A 16,688-nucleotide genomic window follows, 5' to 3' on the forward strand; every position below is an offset into this window, starting at 1 on the left:
AGATCTTCTTTTGGTCCGCTAAATGCCCCCACGGAGATGCCCGAGACGCCGAAGCTCTACGGACAGGTATGCAAAATCCACTCCCCTCAAACTTGTAGTGTACGTAGTTTTAAATATTTTTATTATGTGGCCTTTTTATAGAGGGTGGTAGTTACTATAAAAGAGGACCTTGTACTTCCTTCGCTAGGGATGCGCACTCTTGCTATGCTCGGGTCTAGCTCGCCGTAGGTCGGGGTTCTTTTAGCTAGGGATAGTACGACGCTACTACATTTAATTAGTGCGGCTTATTCAAAACAATAAATCATAATCAAGCTGAACTAGAGAAATAATATCGGAGACTGAATCTATAAATATACTACGGATGCACGCCGACTCGCGTTAAAGCTGAACTAAGGATTCTGATAGGTATTGGGAATTAAGGTGTTAATAATTCCATGAGTCTTTACCCTCCCTACCATGACAATGTTGCTTAAATTCCTCATTGTCCCTTAGCCGAGTTCAAATAACCCTACCACATAATAAAGTAAATGTCCGACACAAGTACTCGACAAACCATTATAATTATTTATTCAACATTCATATTCAATAAATTTCTATTTCATTTGTAATTCCATTTCTCCAAATTTATCTTCATTGATTCTAAATTTAATTTTAATTACAAATAACAAATCTTAATCTATCTTCTATTCTTTCCTATTTATTCCCTAACCCATAGTTTAATTCATAATATTTAATATTTAATAAGAAGTAGTAATAAGCATTTATATATCAATTAAAGAAAATTCAAATTATTATAGATCAAGAGCAAGATTTCAAACGACACTAGAGCGGCATTTTATATAACTTTTATAATGGGTATTTGTTGTTCTTGTTGTTGTTTTATTTAGTACTCACGACCTTTTAATTATCCACTCCATGATGTGTGCGTAAAGTTGGGCCCAAGTTCACGTCGACATTGAAGAGCTGTTGGTCAAATTTATAGAACCTGTAGTAGCCAAGAGGCAGGTGCTCACTAGATACTGTGGGTTTTCCAGTGTACAATCGGATCGGTATTTGTGCACTTCTTGCTATGCTCGGTTCAAAGCTCGTCGGATATGGCGTGGGCCTTTCTCACCGATTATAAGTCACACCCTTTCACTATTGTAATAAAAGTTTAAGTGCACATTCTGTAAACTAAATGATTGGTCAACGGTTGAATTAATCGGACGTACGGACGGACCCTAAAGAGTAGGTATAAGAGAGGAACACTCGCGTTGTGGGTGGCTGTGGTGTCATCCGCCCCCACGTCTTTACCCTCCCTGCCGTGGTAAACTCTGATAATTTAAGTGTTACCCCTTAACTAAGTTCATCTTTTCGATCTTAGCTCATTCTGAAGTAATTCGACATCCACTTGCTGTATTAACATAGACCAAAGTTTTTACTCCATTATTATTTCGTTAAACTTCAGGATAATTCATAATTCTGTCTCTTATAATTATTAATCATTTTCTTAATTTATCTAATCCCTAGATATTTATCTCTACGTTAATTGAAATTCATATAAACAAACGCGTAAATGTGCGGCTCGCTTAGGATCCCGTTTAAGTTATACATACGATCGATATATATATATATACAGAATAAATCAAATATGCGGCCTTGGTGCCAATTTACTTTCGATATACTGACTTACGCTCAGATCCTCCGCTGCTGGTTCGTTGGGCCCATCGAAGTTGCAGGTGCTGATGGCTGTTAGTTGGAAAGTTCAGAAACGATATTTAAATGGGACGCCCGCGTTCGCATTCACATATTACGCTAAACGGCAGAAAAGCAACAACAATATCAGTTACTTTCTATCTAATGTTACGCATTACTCTAAATTTAATCGATCTCAAAACTTTACGTCCTTCGGGTTACTGGAATCATCCAGCGGGAGCGCGCTGCTCACCGCGACGCGCCTCCAACTTCTTCGACAGGTCACATGCCTGCCGCTCAAGCGAGCTCTCTATCCGGCTGCGCCTGCTCCTGCCTAGTCTCCGCTCAGCTACCTTCGCTGCACCTCCACTGTTCCTACTGGCTTATGCTCGAAAAGGTAATGCTTAGCCGCTGTCCATACAGCCGAATCGCCTTAGTTGGGGCTGCACGAGGCCGGTTACATTACTCCGAGAACTCAGACACAGGCCGCCTCTGGTCTGACTCTTGGAGATTTCTCGCTCCCGGTTTAGTGCGGTCGCACTCGGATCGCTATAGCTCCTTGGCAGCCGACGTGGCAAAGCAGAGGTTCCCAAAAAGTAGGGTTACGCGCACGTGCTGCGTTGGCCGCACGTCGACGTCTCTGCCGCCGTAGGGCCTCCGAAAAGTTAGGTTATGGCCGCTCGGTCGCACAGCGTTGGGCTGCACGTCGATGTCGCTGCCGCCGTAGGGCTTCCAAAGAGTAAGGTTATGGCCGCTCGGTTGCACCGCGCCGCCTTGTTCGCTGATCGCCAACTTTTGCCGCGTGTGGCTGCCACGCCGGCGATACGCCACGCTTAGCGAAGGACGTAAGAGCCGTCGCCTAGCGCCAAACTAGCTCTGCACAACAAAATGGTTAACTACACTATAAACTCTGCCGTTCCGTAGTTAATATTTACCCGTTCTCACTCGTGCACAACACTTATTAAGTTTTGTCACTGGTCTCTTGCTGGCACTTTACTATTAATTCGATTGAAACTGTATAATCCACGTGCCGGAATTATTATAGTAAAAATGATCTACGATGCGTGTGCTTTGCTCTGGTTTTCAATTTCAAGTGAGCGAGCGTCACAAAATTTCTCTACACGCAGCGTGCCTTGCATAGCAAACGAGCCAAAAGCTACGGGACTTTTCCCAAATCCTCTCTCGCGCTCTCCATGCTCGCGAGCGAAGGACTGGAGGAAGGAAAAATAAGCAAAAAATCGTACGATTTCGCTGGCGCTGCGAATGCAGGTAGAAGAAAAACGGCATGTTCTGGAAGGCGCTACCCTACACTCTAGTCGCGGCATATGCGTTTCGATGGGTCGGTTCTATCATTTAAACTTACGATTATACTTATTTATATTTTCCTATTTGTTTTCCCTGCCCTTACCCTCTGACCCCTACACCACTCATCGAGAGTACTACTCGAAGAGGTTTTAACTGAAAAAGGTCAGACAAGAATCGTTCTAGCTCTTTATGTCTTTCAGGTGATACACCCCTAAGGATTTCCCGACATCGTTTTCTAATTCATAGTAAATATGGCTAAGCTTCTTAGTAACTGTCGCTTTCATAAAGACTGGAGCCAGCTTACTGTTGAATTGTTTAGCCGCATTGCTTTGCGCAAAACTACGGGCATACACAGTGTCACCGACTTTAAAACATGCTGAACGCGAGCGCAAATTATAAACTTTTGCATTGTTTTTATGCGTTTCCCTAATTTTCTTATGTGCTTGATTACGTGCTAGCTGCATGACATCAGGCGTTTTCAACAAAGTATCATCCTGTAACGACTTAATGTTTCTTAGTAATTCATAGTCCTTTCCGTTCATGATCATATTCTGTACTTCGGCAAACACAAGATTCTCCTTAGCTGGTGAGATGGGCCAATGCCTCTGTTTTACCGGCTTCGCTTGACCAACGTCTATGGAATGTTCAATTAGTTGAGTTCGACCTAATCCTTCTGACTCGTAAGAGGGAAGCTTAGAGATTACAGTCTCTAGCCTCTTCTGTTGCTCGATCGAAAGGACATGCGTTTTCGGGCTATCGTCCGGATCTTCGTCTCGCCCTACGTCAAGTTCAGCTACACTTCCGGTCTCTTCCATTATTTTGGACAATAGACCGAAGTCTCGCCAGAAATCAACTCCCAGATATATATCTTGCTTCAGCCCTGGGATCACAAAAAATTCGACTGGATGTGTACGATTTTGATAATTGATGTCTGCCACGAGTCTGCCTACGACTGAGCACTCGGAGTTATTCGCGGTTTTAATGCGACCTGAACATTTTCGTAAATTTGGGTTCTGAACTAAGTCTCTAGCAGCGTTGCCTCCGATACAGCTTATCGTTGCTCCTGAATCGAGTAACGCCACATAGCGCTTACCCACTAAATCGATTTCCGTGTATAAACGGTTATCGGAATTCATAAAAACTGCTGCTTTCAACTTTTTCCGGTTCTTTCGAACCTTGTTCCAAAATGATCGTGCTCTTAGTGTTGAACGTCCGGGTTTGCGAGTGTCAATACTGCTGCAAACGTCTGCGAATATTCTTCGTCTGGCTTCAGCGTACTGTGCTTCACGTATATGATACGGTTGGTTAACTTTTGCTGTGTTTGGGTGTACTTCTTGCAGATTTAAAACTTCACACGGTTCTGTCTGCGTACCACTACTGGATTTTAATGTTTCGGATGCGACGCGTGGATTTTGGCCGACGCATCCCTTTGTCGGTTTTCCGATGGTCTACAGTGCTGACAGTTCGGCTTAAAAGTGTTTTTGGCTCCGCATCCATAACAGAAGATGCTGCGAACTTCGAGACACTCGTCGAACCTATGGCCTATCTTATCGCAGTTCCAACATCTTATTTGATTAGTCTGTAGGGCTGACACATCTTCTCGACCTACATCCTCGGATTCCTGTTCTAGTTGAGCCGTGTTCCGACTTGGTTCTTCCCTTGCTGCGGTCTATTCTGCTTACAAAACTGTTCGTGCGTTCGTATCTCTTCCCTTAAGGTGACTAAGGAATCTATGCGCAAATGCATCAACTCGTACCTCAGCGATGGCTTCGCATGTCGAATCAGCAGTTCAACTAACGACTGCTCTGAAAGTCGAGTACTCAAGCGCGAAACCAACTTTTCTATTTGGAATTGGTACTCTTCGAATGGTTCCCTGTCTGCTTGACGCCTACTATTGATAGATTCCCATATGTCCATGTCTGTATCCACATCTCGAAATTTCTGTCTAAATTCCCTGCAAAACTCTGCCCATGTAAAATTCGTACATGCTTGGTGGAATTTCCAATACCACTCATTCGCTTTGCCGGTAAAGAACAGATGTAGGTGATCACAAAGAAGCTGATGATCTCCGTTCAAGTTTTGTTGGGCTAGTGCTTGTACTCTGTACAGAAAATCCTCTGTCTGCAAGCCATCTTTGGCTCCATCAAATTTGATGTGCCAACTCTGGATAATACCGGGCACCTTCCCCGGCTGCACCGAAGTGTGCGACCTATCAGAGTTTCGACTAGATTGTCGATTCCCTAATCTCTCGTTTCGCTCCCTGTTCGGTAAGTTCAATCCTGACCCTGGCTGAGTTTGACCTACTGCGAAAGCTTGTCCCTGTGTTACATTGTTCATGCTTCTCCTACTCGGGGATTGGGCATTCTGTTCGAGCTGCAAATTCGATATCTGTGATTGTATGAAACGAGTCAAATCCTGCATAAGCTTCTGTTGCTGAGACTGCATTGCTGCTTGAACTACTCTACCTATTTCTTCGACACTCTCTGCTCTAGATGAATCGAGAACTGATGGTGTATTAGCGCTTCTATCGCGCTGCTGCGCCACGTTACTACGTTGCTGAGACCTAGTAACCATACCTCTGCGTTGCCCCAAACTTCGACCTCTTCTTGGTTCATTCCTGTTACGGCCTCGGTTTGTGATAAGATTGCTGCTGCCTTCGCCAGCGTCATATTCATTGGGTGCTCTTCCTGACTCGGATCTTTGTTCTGCATCTGCCAATTCGGCTAATAAGTTATTGTTCGATACTGACAACTGCTGCACCGTGCATGGTTGATTGCAAGTCGGACACGAGTTCGTTACTGACAAGTGATCTCTAATACATTGATGATGAAATCGATGATTACAAGGAGAAGCTGCTGTCAGATCGTTCACGCTTAAAGGTCGTGTGCATAGAATGCAAACACTCTCGTCATTATTAGAAGCGGCTGCTAAATTCTCTAAGCTATGATGAATAGGCATTTTCTTCTTCTGTAACTGTTATTGGTTGCTTAATATTTTCAAATTATGGTCTTTGTTTTTCCAGCTAGTTTCTGTCGAATACCTTCTTGCTGAGCGTTCTCTCCTAACCAACTCTATACTAATATTGTCTATATTGTTGCGGCTTTGTAGGTTTGTATTCGCTGTATTGGTCATCCATCGAAGTTCCTCTGACCACTTGATATTCCTAAATACGCGTACAGTACCTTTTGCCAGTAGTCTAAACTGTCGCCTTTGGATAGTATTCTGCGCTCGGTTAGCACTGGTCGATAGTACCACGAAGTTTTGATAACATATCGCTATTCCAAGCTACTAATTCCGAATTCGCTTCCCTCTACCTATTGAACGGGAGTTTGATCCACCTAACTAATTTCAGGGTCGAGTTTTTGCGCCTGTGAGTGGGTTCGTTGCGGTCGCCTTGATCCGTAAGATCTCGAATCGAAGACGCAATTCCGGCTAAGAAGTCCTCAACTCGCAACTAGCAAGTCTCTAGTATAAAATAGTAACAATTTCTGCTGAGTAAATTAATTACAAAAAAATTCTTTTGGATGGATAGTCGAGCATTTTCATGGGCTAAAACCACTCGAGGGTCCTGCACCTAAAACAATAGGTATTTGCGGCTCCTGCGAGTTGCACTATAGCTTGATATTCTTCTTCCTCTTATTTCTCAAATGCAGATAACGGTCTTTGGCCCCACGTTGGGCGCCATTTTATTTATGTAGTAGCCAAGAGGCAGTGCTCACTAGATACTGTGGGTTTTCCAGTGTACAATCGGATCGGTATTTGTGCACTTCTTGCTATGCTCGGTTCAAAGCTCGTCGGATATGGCGTGGGCCTTCCTCACCGATTATAAGTCACACCCTTTCACTACTGTAATAAAAGTTTAAGTGCACATTCTGTAAACTAAATGATTGGTCAACGGTTGAATTAATCGGACGTACGGACGGACCCTAAAGAGTAGGTATAAGAGAGGAACACTCGCGTTGTGGGTGGCTGAGGTGTCATCCGCCCCCACGTCTTTACCCTCCCTGCCGTGGTAAACTCTGATAATTTAAGTGTTACCCCTTAACTAAGTTCATCTTTTCGATCTTAGCTCATTCTGAAGTAATTCGACATCCACTTGCTGTATTAACATAGACCAAAGTTTTTACTCCATTATTATTTCGTTAAACTTCAGGATAATTCATAATTCTGTCTCTTATAATTATTAATCATTTTCTTAATTTATCTAATCCCTAGATATTTATCTCTACGTTAATTGAAATTCATATAAACAAACGCGTAAATGTGCGGCTCGCTTAGGATCCCGTTTAAGTTATACATACGATATATATATATATACAGAATAAATCAAATATGCGGCCTTGGTGCCAATTTACTTTCGATATACTGACTTACGCTCAGATCCTCCGCTGCTGGTTCGTTGGGCCCATCGAAGTTGCAGGTGCTGATGGCTGTTAGTTGGAAAGTTCAGAAACGATATTTAAATGGGACGCCCGCGTTCGCATTCACATATTACGCTAAACGGCAGAAAAGCAACAACAATATCAGTTACTTTCTATCTAATGTTACGCATTACTCTAAATTTAATCGATCTCAAAACTTTACGTCCTTCGGGTTACTGGAATCATCCAGCGGGAGCGCGCTGCTCACCGCGACGCGCCTCCAACTTCTTCGACAGGTCACATGCCTGCCGCTCAAGCGAGCTCTCTATCCGGCTGCGCCTGCTCCTGCCTAGTCTCCGCTCAGCTACCTTCGCTGCACCTCCACTGTTCCTACTGGCTTATGCTCGAAAAGGTAATGCTTAGCCGCTGTCCATACAGCCGAATCGCCTTAGTTGGGGCTGCACGAGGCCGGTTACATTACTCCGAGAACTCAGACACAGGCCGCCTCTGGTCTGACTCTTGGAGATTTCTCGCTCCCGGTTTAGTGCGGTCGCACTCGGATCGCTATAGCTCCTTGGCAGCCGACGTGGCAAAGCAGAGGTTCCCAAAAAGTAGGGTTACGCGCACGTGCTGCGTTGGCCGCACGTCGACGTCTCTGCCGCCGTAGGGCCTCGAAAAGTTAGGTTATGGCCGCTCGATCGCACAGCGTTGGGCTGCACGTCGACGTCGCTGCCGCCGTAGGGCTTCCAAAGAGTAAGGTTATGGCCGCTCGGTTGCACCGCGCCGCCTTGTTCGCTGATCGCCAACTTTTGCCGCGTGTGGCTGCCACGCCGGCAATACGCCACGCTTAGCGAAGGACGTAAGAGCCGTCGCCTAGCGCCAAACTAGCCCTGCACAACAAAAGGGTTAACTACACTATAAACTCTGCCGTTCCGTAGTTAATATTTACCCGTTCTCACTCGTGCACAACACTTATTAAGTTTTGTCACTGGTCTCTTGCTGGCACTTTACTATTAATTCGATTAAAACTGTATAATCCACGTGCCGGAATTATTATAGTAAAAATGATCTACGATGCGTGTGCTTTGCTCTGGTTTTCAATTTCAAGTGAGCGAGCGTCACAAAATTTCTCTACACGCAGCGTGCCTTGCATAGCAAACGAGCCAAAAGCTACGGGACTTTTCCCAAATCCTCTCTCGCGCTCTCGATGCTCGCGAGCGAAGGACTGGAGGAAGGAAAAATAAGCAAAAAATCGTACGATTTCGCTGGCGCTGCGAATGCAGGTAGAAGAAAAACGGCATGTTCTGGAAGGCGCTACCCTACACTCTAGTCGCGGCATATGCGTTTCGATGGGTCGGTTCTATCATTTAAACTTACTGTTGGAGGGGGGCGGCTTTAAGCTGAAATGCACTCGGATAAATAATAACACGTAGAACTTGTCGGGGTTTTACGCGACGTGCGTCGGGATGTTTATTTAGTCGTAGGTAAATTGGTACTGAATACAAAGAACAAAAACTAAAGCTAGGGAGAGCGGATTAGAAGCTCTAGGACTGGAAGTCCGGAGGAAGAGGGAGAGAAAAGGAGAGCGTTCGGGATCACACTGCCTCCCGAAATTGAGCGCCTTTCTGGCGTGAACATTCTCCCCCCCTTGCGAGGATACGCAGCAAAAGTACCAGGAAGTATTAGCTCTGGAAAGCGTAGGATAACGCAGAGGGTTCGTCGGCATGTAGAAGGGTGTGGTGATCCTGTCCACACGACTGGCATCGGTCGCTACTTCGACAGGATCCTCCGGAATGGTGGTGGGCCAGGCAGTTGACGCAGTACTTCCTGTCGATGACTGTCTGGAGCCGTTTCTTCGCATCAAGCCGGAGAAAACGGTGACACTTCCGAAGAGGATGGTTCGCTTGGCAGACTCGGCATTGGTAGGATAAAATACCTCGGGAACGTCTGCTCTTGCTGTCGTCGTACGGAACCCAGTAATTGGAATCGGCCGAAGTAGTCACTCGTGTGGAGAACGAGGAAATTCTTTGGATGGGTGCAGGAATTTGTGGTGCGTCATCACGAGGATTCGGAACACTGGATAAAGTGTTGCTTGGATGCAACAATGTTTGATGCCGACCGTGACACGTAAGACAGCTGTGGGCGCTTGTGCAATTACGGAGTGGATGACCGCTTGCAAAGCAATTTAAGCACAACTGCTTTTTCTCAATGTGCGAAGTTCGATTTTCTATCGTCATCTGGAGGAAGCGTGGACATTTACGCACTGGATGGTTCTCTGCAGAACACAAATCGCATCTTTTGGATATGGGAACAATCCGCGTACTAAAGGATTTTAGTACTCGCGGTGCCACGATGGATTTTGTCGGGTTGGACGGACTGAGGCGTATCGTAGGAGGTTGAATAGAATTCATAGATTCCAGAGTTCTATGGCGCTCAGTAAGGAAAGAATCTAATTCTAGCCACGTCGGAATTTCGGTTTTATTTGGTAAGGACTGCTCCCATAAGGAGAGCGTCAGCTTTGGAAGCTTCGTGGAACACAAATAAACCAATAGACAATCCCAATTATCCGTAGGAAGGCCGGACAGAGTTAGGGATGTGAGGCAATTTTGAATTGTATTCTGCAGCTCCTTCAAGGCTGCCGAGGATTCGCGTTCGATGGATTGTATGTTTAGTAATTTCTTCAGTTGGCTGTTCACCAACGCGCGTTTATTTTCGAAACGCTCAGTTAGGTTTCCCCATGCTGAGCGGAAACCGTCATTGGTGAGTGGCGAATTGGAAACTATAGAATGAGCTTCACCACTAGTCTTGGCATTTAAATAGAACAACTTTTCTACAGGGGTCAGCGTAGGATTGTCGATATAGACCGCTGTGAAAAGGTCCCAGAAAGTCGGCCAGCGAAGATAATCGCCCGAGAAAACTTCCGTTTCGCACGGAGGAAGCCGACAGCCAGACGGAAAGGAATTTTGGGGCGCAGGAGGTTGGACTGGAGCTGCTTTAGCAGAGATCGTATCGATCTGTTCCATGAGCTGGGCGGCACACCGTCCGTAAATAAAATAGTAGTCGTATTTTGCCTTAAGAGTAGGCAAAATTTCTGCAGCGCCCTCTAAACCAACTGAAATTAGCTCTGAACAAGCTTCGTACTCTGTCTCGACCTTGTCCCATAGCGCTCGGACTTGGTCGAGATGGATTTGACAAGAGTACTTGGATGGAGTGGGTGCTGCTGGATTGCAGACTCTGGACTCGAAGTGACTCAGACGGTCACAGATCAACGTAAATTTGTCTAAAATTGAAGGAGCCATTCTGGATATTTCTTTATAATTTTTACTATAAATAGGTATATATTACAAAATAATTTATAGGTCGAAGTTGGATTGGGAATTTAGGAACCAATCGGACTCGTAATAATTATTTTTGAAATAATTATTATTTGTGGAAAATTGTATTTTTCTCGTAAGGAATTCAAATCGAGAATATTTGAATTAAATACAGAATTACGAAAATACGGTCACACTAATGTGTATATGGAAGCACACTTGGATTTCTAACTTAATCGGTTAGTTGGAATTTTAATATAAAATAATTTAAAATAATTTTATTTGTCTGGTCTTATTTGATTGACCGGTGCTGTATTTCGGAACCAATACGTGTGTGTGTGTATATTTGTGCACTTGCCGTATGCAAGTGCAAAATAGCGGAGATAAGGAGAGGCGGAAAAAATTGCCAAATATCGGAGCGTCGTATGCAGACGATTATGTATGTATGTAAATACGTATTGCAGCTCAGAATAGAGCGAGGGAGTAAAAAAACAACAATATATGTACGAATTAAATAAATTTGTTATTAAATAAATTTGTAAATATAAGTTTCGGAGTGAAGTGGACTGTATTTGTAGTATGTATGTAATGTAAATAAATGCTAGCGGGAACACAGTAAACGAGAAGGAATTAAGAATAATTCGAAATTGGAAAGTTTTACTGTGGCTTAGGCATTTATTTAAACAAACACTTTCGGAATTTTGGAACGAAGACCTTGTATAGAAATTATTTGGATATAATTTCTCGATTTGGGGAAATGTCAATGTTGACAGTGATCGTAGTCTTATGGAGTGGACTGTATATGTTTGTAAATGTAAATAAATGCTAGCAGGAACACAGTTAACGAAGAGGAATTGAGAACTATTGGAATTAAATTCTCACTGTGGCTATTGCATTTATTTAAACTTTTGGATTTCGGCACAGAAATTTGACACAAATGTAGAAAATTTGGAAACCGAATTATTTTGAATGTGGAATTGGAAGTTATTATGCTGCCGTGTGTCGGATTAATCGGACTTGGATTTAGACAATAATCATACAGAGAAGTTAAGACGAATTGAGTTTCGCAAAACCTAACTGTATGACCGGCAGCAATAATGTAATGAACTTATCTGGTGCGGTGTTAAAGCCACCGGAGCTGCTGGTGGATGATATCCGGCTCGAAGGACCAAATGTTGGAGGGGGCGGCTTTAAGCTGAAATGCACTCGGATAAATAATAACACGTAGAACTTGTCGGGGTTTTACGCGACGTGCGTCGGGATGTTTATTTAGTCGTAGGTAAATTGGTACTGAATACAAAGAACAAAAACTAAAGCTAGGGAGAGCGGATTAGAAGCTCTAGGACTGGAAGTCCGAAGGAAGAGGGAGAGAAAAGGAGAGCGTTCGGGATCACACTGCCTCCCGAAATTGAGCGCCTTTCTGGCGTGAACACTTACGATTATACTTATTTATATTTTCCTATTTGTTTTCCCTGCCCTTACCCTCTGACCCCTACACCACAGTTAACTCATCGAGAGTCCTACTCGAAGAGGTTTTAACTGAAAAAGGTCAGACAAGAATCGTTCTAGCTCTTTATGTCTTTCAGGTGATACACCCCTAAGGATTTCCCGACATCGTTTTCTAATTCATAGTAAATATGGCTAAGCTTCTTAGTAACTGTCGCTTTCATAAAGACTGGAGCCAGCTTACTGTTGAATTGTTTAGCCGCATTGCTTTGCGCAAAACTACGGGCATACACAGTGTCACCGACTTTAAAACATGCTGAACGCGAGCGCAAATTATAAACTTTTGCATTGTTTTCATGCTTTTCCCTAATTTTCTTCTGTGCTTGATTACGTGGTAGCTGCATGACATCAGGCGTTTTCAACAAAGTATCATCCTGTAACGACTTAATGTTTCTTAGTAATTCATAGTCCTTTCCGTTCATGATCATATTCTGTACTTCGGCAAACACAAGATTCTCCTTAGCTGGTGAGATGGGCCAATGCCTCTGTTTTACCGGCTTCGCTTGACCAACGTCTATGGAATGTTCAATTAGTTGAGTTCGACCTAATCCTTCTGACTCGTAAGAGGGAAGCTTAGAGATTACAGTCTCTAGCCTCTTCTGTTGCTCGATCGAAAGGACATGCGTTTTCGGGCTATCGTCCGGATCTTCGTCTCGCCCTACGTCAAGTTCAGCTACACTTCCGGTCTCTTCCATTATTTTGGACAATAGACCGAAGTCTCGCCAGAAATCAACTCCCAGATATATATCTTGCTTCAGCCCTGGGATCACAAAAAATTCGACTGGATGTGTACGATTTTGATAATTGATGTCTGCCACGAGTCTGCCTACGACTGAGCACTCGGAGTTATTCGCGGTTTTAATGCGACCTGAACATTTTCGTAAATTTGGGTTCTGAACTAAGTCTCTAGCAGCGTTGCCTCCGATACAGCTTATCGTTGCTCCTGAATCGAGTAACGCCACATAGCGCTTACCCACTAAATCGATTTCCGTGTATAAACGGTTATCGGAATTCATAAAAACTGCTGCTTTCAACTTTTTCCGGTTCTTTCGAACCTTGTTCCAAAATGATCGTGCTCTTAGTGTTGAACGTCCGGGTTTGCGAGTGTCAATACTGCTGCAAACGTCTGCGAATATTCTTCGTCTGGCTTCAGCGTACTGTGCTTCACGTATATGATACGGTTGGTTAACTTTTGCTGTGTTTGGGTGTACTTCTTGCAGATTTAAAACTTCACACGGTTCTGTCTGCGTACCACTACTGGATTTTAATGTTTCGGATGCGACGCGTGGATTTTGGCCGACGCATCCCTTTGTCGGTTTTCCGATGGTCTACAGTGCTGACAGTTCGGCTTAAAAGTGTTTTTGGCTCCGCATCCATAACAGAAGATGCTGCGAACTTCGAGACACTCGTCGAACCTATGGCCTATCTTATCGCAGTTCCAACATCTTATCTGATTAGTCTGTAGGGCTGACACATCTTCTCGACCTACATCCTCGGATTCCTGTTCTAGTTGAGCAATATAAGGTCGTGTTCCGACTTGGTTCTTCCCTTGCTGCGGTCTATTCTGCTTCCCTTAAGGTGACTAAGGAATCTATGCGCAAATGCATCAACTCGTACCTCAGCGATGGCTTCGCATGTCAAATCAGCAGTTCAACTAACGACTGCTCTGAAAGTCGAGTACTCAAGCGCGAAACCAACTTTTCTATTTGGAATTGGTACTCTTCGAATGGTTCCCTGTCTGCTTGACGCCTACTATTGATAGATTCCCATATGTCCATGTCTGTATCCACATCTCGAAATTTCTGTCTAAATTCCCTGCAAAACTCTGCCCATGTAAAATTCGTACATGCTTGGTGGAATTTCCAATACCACTCATTCGCTTTGCCGGTAAAGAACAGATGTAGGTGATCACAAAGAAGCTGATGATCTCCGTTCAAGTTTTGTTGGGCTAGTGCTTGTACTCTGTACAGAAAATCCTCTGTCTGTGATTGTATGAAACGAGTCAAATCCTGCATAAGCTTCTGTTGCTGAGACTGCATTGCTGCTTGAACTACTCTACCTATTTCTTCGACACTCTCTGCTCTAGATGAATCGAGAATTGATGGTGTATTAGCGCTTCTATCGCGCTGCTGCGCCACGTTACTACGTTGCTGAGACCTAGTAACCATACCTCTGCGTTGCCCCAAACTTCGACCTCTTCTTGGTTCATTCCTGTTACGGCCTCGGTTTGTGATAAGATTGCTGCTGCCTTTGCCAGCGTCATATTCATTGGGTGCTCTTCCTGACTCGGATCTTTGTTCTGCATCTGCCAATTCGGCTAATAAGTTATTGTTCGATACTGACAACTGCTGCACCGTGCATGGTTGATTGCAAGTCGGACACGAGTTCGTTACTGACAAGTGATCTCTAATACATTGATGATGAAATCGATGATTACAAGGAGAAGCTGCTGTCAGATCGATCACGCTTAAAGGTCGTGTGCATAGAATGCAAACACTCTCGTCATTATTAGAAGCGGCTGCTAAATTCTCTAAGCTATGATGAATAGGCATTTTCTTCTTCTGTAACTGTTATTGGTTGCTTAATATTTTCAAATTATGATCTTTGTTTTTCCAGCTAGTTTCTGTCGAATACCTTCTTGCTGAGCGTTCTCTCCTAACCAACTCTATACTAATATTGTCTATATTGTTGCGGCTTTGTAGGTTTGTATTCGCTGTATTGGTCATCCATCGAAGTTCCTCTGACCACTTGATATTCCTAAATACGCGTACAGTACCTTTTGCCAGTAGTCTAAACTGTCGCCTTTGGATAGTATTCTGCGCTCGGTTAGCACTGGTCGATAGTACCACGAAGTTTTGATAACATATCGCTATTCCAAGCTACTAATTCCGAATTCGCTTCCCTCTACCTATTGAACGGGAGTTTGATCCACCTAACTAATTTCAGGGTCGAGTTTTTGCGCCTGTGAGTGGGTTCGTTGCGGTCGCCTTGATCCGTAAGATCTCGAATCGAAGACGCAATTCCGGCTAAGAAGTCCTCAACTCGCAACTAGCAAATCTCTAGTATAAAATAGTAACAATTTCTGCTGAGTAAATTAATTACAAATAAATTCTTTTGGATGGATAGTCGAGCATTTTCATGGGCTAAAACCACTCGAGGGTCCTGCACCTAAAACAATAGGTATTTGCGGCTCCTGCGAGTTGCACTATAGCTTGATATTCTTCTTCCTCTTATTTCTCAAATGCAGATAACGGTCTTTGGCCCCACGTTGGGCGCCATTTTATTTATGTAGTAGCCAAGAGGCAGTGCTCACTAGATACTGTGGGTTTTCCAGTGTACAATCGGATCGGTATTTGTGCACTTCTTGCTATGCTCGGTTCAAAGCTCGTCGGATATGGCGTGGGCCTTCCTCACCGATTATAAGTCACACCCTTTCACTATTGTAATAAAAGTTTAAGTGCACATTCTGTAAACTAAATGATTGGTCAACGGTTGAATTAATCGGACGTACGGACGGACCCTAAAGAGTAGGTATAAGAGAGGAACACTCGCGTTGTGGGTGGCTGAGGTGTCATCCGCCCCCACGTCTTTACCCTCCCTGCCGTGGTAAACTCTGATAATTTAAGTGTTACCCCTTAACTAAGTTCATCTTTTCGATCTTAGCTCATTCTGAAGTAATTCGACATCCACTTGCTGTATTAACATAGACCAAAGATATACGTTTTTACTCCATTATTATTTCGTTAAACTTCAGGATAATTCATAATTCTGTCTCTTATAATTATTAATCATTTTCTTAATTTATCTAATCCCTAGATATTTATCTCTACGTTAATTGAAATTCATATAAACAAACGCGTAAATGTGCGGCTCGCTTAGGATCCCGTTTAAGTTATACATACGATCGATATATATATATATACAGAATAAATCAAATATGCGGCCTTGGTGCCAATTTACTTTCGATATACTGACTTACGCTCAGATCCTCCGCTGCTGGTTCGTTGGGCCCATCGAAGTTGCAGGTGCTGATGGCTGTTAGTTGGAAAGTTCAGAAACGATATTTAAATGGGACGCTCGCGTTCGCATTCACATATTACGCTAAACGGCAGAAAAGCAACAACAATATCAGTTACTTTCTATCTAATGTTACGCATTACTCTAAATTTAATCGATCTCAAAACTTTACGTCCTTCGGGTTACTGGAATCATCCAGCGGGAGCGCGCTGCTCACCGCGACGCGCCTCCAACTTCTTCGACAGGTCACATGCCTGCCGCTCAAGCGAGCTCTCTATCCGGCTGCGCCTGCTCCTGCCTAGTCTCCGCTCAGCTACCTTCGCTGCACCTCCACTGTTCCTTCTGGCTTATGCTCGAAAAGGTAATGCTTAGCCGCTGTCCATACAGCCGAATCGCCTTAGTTGGGGCTGCACGAGGCCGGTTACATTACTCCGAGAACTCAGACACAGGCCGCCTCTGGTCTGACTCTTGGCAGCCGACGTGGCAAAGCAGAGGTTCCCAAAAAGTAGGG

The 16,688-nt window shown here is 44.0% G+C and overlaps 1 long non-coding RNA gene across 1 annotated transcript; it reads right to left on the minus strand.

Annotated features, from left to right (window-relative positions):
• Window positions 1-1,825: 1,825 nt before the first annotated feature.
• On the minus strand, window positions 1,826-2,825 carry LOC138929509 (uncharacterized). The gene is made up of 2 exons (XR_011445789.1): window positions 2,610-2,825; window positions 1,826-2,550 (listed from the first exon to the last, which is right to left on the minus strand). It is a non-coding gene; the product is annotated as an uncharacterized lncRNA (long non-coding RNA).
• Window positions 2,826-16,688: the final 13,863 nt, after the last annotated feature.

This window comes from Drosophila kikkawai, unplaced genomic scaffold (assembly GCF_030179895.1).
Source record: "Drosophila kikkawai strain 14028-0561.14 unplaced genomic scaffold, DkikHiC1v2 scaffold_258, whole genome shotgun sequence".
NCBI lineage: Eukaryota > Metazoa > Arthropoda > Insecta > Diptera > Drosophilidae > Drosophila > Drosophila kikkawai.